The following is a 4,137-nucleotide window of genomic DNA, read 5'->3' as shown; positions in this document are numbered from 1 at the left end:
GCAGGGGGGCATGGCCCAACCTCTTGGTCTGTGCTGGAGCCTACTGGGGTATCTAGCTCAACAAGACAGGAGTAGAGGGAAGCCTTTTCCGGCAGGGGGATTTGTTCTCAGTGGTATCCCAGCACATCTAGTGACAGTCTTGAGGGAGTTTCTGTGACCCAACCCATCACAGGGGAGGAGCAGAATTGGAGAGAATATCCCAAGTAGGTAGAAGTGGGACAGACAGTTGAAAAAACGGGGGGAAGGATCCGTAGTCGTGGCTGGTACACCGTCCTCAGGTATCCCTTCAAAACCCTTGCTTGGGTCCTGACGATGGCTTGGTTGGGCCCTGCCCTTGGCCTGAGGGAGGGTTGGAAGGCCTACACCTGGAATTCGTGCCTCTCTGGCCCTGCGTAGGGCGGGGTTGGTATTGCCTCTGCTGTTGCACCGGCTGAGGCTTGAAGGGCTTTCTCTGGGTAGCAGGTGTGTGCATCCCCAGAGATTTTATGGTTGTCCTGGAATCCTTAAGGCTTTGAAGCCTTGAATCAGTCTGGTCACAAAACAGCCCTGCACCCTCAAAGGGAAGGTCCTGCAGGGTCTGCTGAACTTCTAGGGGAAGGCCGGATGCTTGGAGCCAAACTGTTCTCCTCATGACCACCCTCGAGGTGATGGTATATGCCGCGGAGTTGGCCAAGTCAAGTGAGGCCTGCAGGGATGTCCTGGCAACTGTCTTCCCCTCCTCGACCAAAGCCAAGAACTCAGCCTTTGAGTCAGTGGGAAGTAACTCCCTATATTTTGACATGGAGTCCCATGAGTTAAAAGTATATCTGCTGAGAATAGCTTGCTGGTTAGCTGTAGACCCCCTGCGGCATACATTTTCCTGCCAAAGAGGTCCATCCATTTGGCCTCTTTGGCCTTAGGAGCCGGTGCTTGCTGACCCGGTCCCTGACACTCCTTCTCATTCACCACAGAGACCACCAGGGAGCAAGGGTGTGGGTGGGAGAACAAAAATTCATAGCCCTTAGAGGGAACAAAGTATTTTCTTTCCACACCCCTGGCAGTTGGTGGAATGGAGGCTGGAGTCTGCCACAAAGCACTATAATTGTTGCCAACAGTCTTAATTACTGATAACACCACTCTGGAAGAGCCTCCAGCATAAGAATGTCCACCACCGGGCCCTCTGGCTCAATGACTTCCTCTGCCTGTAGGCCCATATTATGGGCAATGTGGCAGAGTAGGTACTGGTGGGTCCTGAGGTCGATGGGTGGAGGACCTGAAGTTGAGGCCCCTGCCACCGCCTCATCAGGTGAAGACGAAGAAGAGGCCAGTGGAGGCATAGGGTCATCATGGCCCACCATTGGCTCAGGTTGGTTCGGGGCAGTGTTGGTGCCAAGTGGCTGAGCATGGTCTGTTGGAACCTTGGATGAGGGGGTGGATCTGGGGCTAGTTCCGATGTGCCCTGTGTAGTAAGCAGGGATGGTCTAGATAGAGCCGCCTCTGTGGTACGAGGGGTGGTTCTGTCCACCGGTGACTGTGCCCGGTGATGCCCCAATGTAATGGACCTAGAAACCCTGCAAGAGGTACCCCGGGCCTGATGATAAGCCCAGGGGGTCCAGAAGGGCCATTGTGCAGCAGGTGGCCATTGAGGTTGCCACGACGAAGGAGCGTGTCTCCCACGCTTGTCTGACCTGTGCCTACTATGCCATGAGTAGTATGAGCTGTCCTCAGAGTCCGAGGAGGGTGATGACCATGGCAGTGCCGAGGATCCCTGCACTAGTGGTTGCTGCTGAGAGGAGAAAGTCAGAGATTGGTGCCACAACCGTGTAGACAAATGGTGTCGGCTTTCCCGTTACTTAAACTGGTGCCACAAGTCCAGTGCTAGGGAACGGCTCCTATGTTCCGGTGCCGTATCATGGTGCCGGATGATAGAGAGTGATTGTGACCAGTGCCAGAGATCCCGAGTGACGCATTCCCTGGGTCTTGCTGTCATGTGCCGGTGGTGAAGTAGACTGGAAACAGTGCAGTGAACAGTGCCAGTCTGGAGAGGAAGATGGCCTCATCATTGCCGGTTTGCCTCTAGATGGCACCCATCTAGTCGGTGCTGGGGGCTTGTCTCTAACAGCAGGGGGCTGAGGCAGAGTACTTCCTATGAGGTCCCTTGCCACCTCGAAAGTATCTGGGGTGGAGGGGGCTTCTAACTCCTCTACCAAGTCAAGCTCCGCCAGAGAGTCGCTGGGTGCTGGACTCAATGGTGCCAACTGGGTCACCGGAGTCGATGGCATGGGGTCTTGCTGTTTGGAAGTTAAGTCGTTCCTCTGAAGCAGCAAGGTCTCCCCTGGGATGATCTTGCTCTCTGAGGAGAGTGCCCTCTGTCGGCCTTCTTATGGTGTTTAAGGGGCACTGGGGATGTTAACCAGTGTCGGGGTGCCACACCGTGCTGTGGTGCCAGGGATCTTAGGTACTGAGGGTCTCTAGCACCAGAGTCCTTCCTCGGTACCGGTTCGCAGACCGACACTGGGACACTGTACACCGAGCTCGAGTCCGGGACTTGGCAGTCAGGTGCTGCAGGACGGAGTGTGGCTTCCATCAGTAGTTGTGTCAAATGGAAGTGGTGTTCCTTCCTAGTCCTAGGCTTGAAAGCCTTGCAGATCTTGCAACACTCAGACTGGTGCACCTCCCCGAGACACCTCAAGAACGACTCGTGAGGGTTACGGTTTGGCATAGGCTTCTTTCATAGACCGCAAGATTTAAATCCTTGGGCTTGAGGCATGCCCTGGAGCCCAAGGTGGGGTGAGGGGAATGATTCACTCGCTGACTATACTACTAACGGTAACTAAAACAAGAAAATAAAGAAATGTTTCAAAAGAAAAACTAAGAATGGCTAAGGGAAGACTTGCAGGCAAGCAAGCTAATGCAGTTCCAATGCCACCACGGACGGTAAGAAGGAACTGAAGGGGCATCGGGTCGGCAGGGTCACATATTGAGCGCTGTGGCGGTTCAATGACAAGACGGAACACAAGCTTTTAGCAAGCAAGCGAGCTGGTCTGCTGACGGGCTGCCTGCCTGTCAGCTTTCCATCTTCCCTTTTATTATATCTCTCCCCCCTGCGTATTACATACTTCCACCGCAAAAAGACACAACAAAGGAATATATGACTTTGATTAATATTCATATTTACCAGCCTCTATCTATTACAATCCTAGTTCTCAGGCCTTGTGCCCAGGCCAAGGAAGCTTCCCACGGTTTCTGTCCTTTAATTGACTTCCCATGGTTCATGTCTGGTCCTTGACCTTGGATAGAGCAATGTGTGCATTGCTCCTACACAACAGTCAGGGTGTGCCCTGACTGTTTCCAGGTGGATGAACTAAACATGAACCCTTCATCCCCCCGTTTTTTGTTTAATTATACCCGGCCATCTCATGGTAGCCATCAATTTGCTTTTGCAAGCAATTTAACTCCTGGACAGACAAGGACATAACTCGGGGAGCCTGCCAGGGCGGATCTCTACAGTCTTAGCAAAGAGGGAATACATTGTACACAGCAGCAGCAAAAAATAAGCCCAATGATCACAAACACAGCATAACCGAAAAGTTGTCGCAGCCATCCTAGAGAGGGCAGCCAACCTGTAAGCCAATTCCAAAAGCCCTCAAACCCCAGATCTTGGCGTATGTGTGCCGTAAGATTGGCCAATTCGGCCAGTCTAGTTTCTATGGAACGACTATTATCAGTTAAATTAAAACAACACATATGCCGAAACATGGAACAGCCTAGGTGATGTTTCAAGAGCAGAAAATCAATGGCTGTTCTGTTATCCAAAATTGCATCCCTTAATTCGTGTTGCTCTGTGTTAAGTAGGGCAATTGCCTTGGATGTTGTATTAATTGCCTTTGCTGCAAAGCACGCCAGGGCATTCAAAGTTCTGGCTGTATAAGTGGCAAGCCCGGGGACCCCAACAATAGAGGCCGCTAAGGCGGTATACTCAGAGCGGCTGAGAAGATTGACATCTGAGACACAATCTTCTGAAAGGGGTGTACTTCTTTTACTGCGCTTTTGGCCGGCAAAACAAAAAATAAGTGTCATTCTACTAAGGCAACAAAGGGTACCATCGCTTAAATTTGCGGGGATATAACTAAAGGTGCATGAGCCGCAGGTAAAAAA

This window comes from Chelonia mydas, chromosome 5 (genome assembly GCF_015237465.2).
Source record: "Chelonia mydas isolate rCheMyd1 chromosome 5, rCheMyd1.pri.v2, whole genome shotgun sequence".
Taxonomy (NCBI): Eukaryota; Metazoa; Chordata; order Testudines; family Cheloniidae; genus Chelonia; species Chelonia mydas.
The sequence above is the reverse complement of the archived record's forward strand: the minus strand, read 5'-3'. Positions refer to the sequence as shown.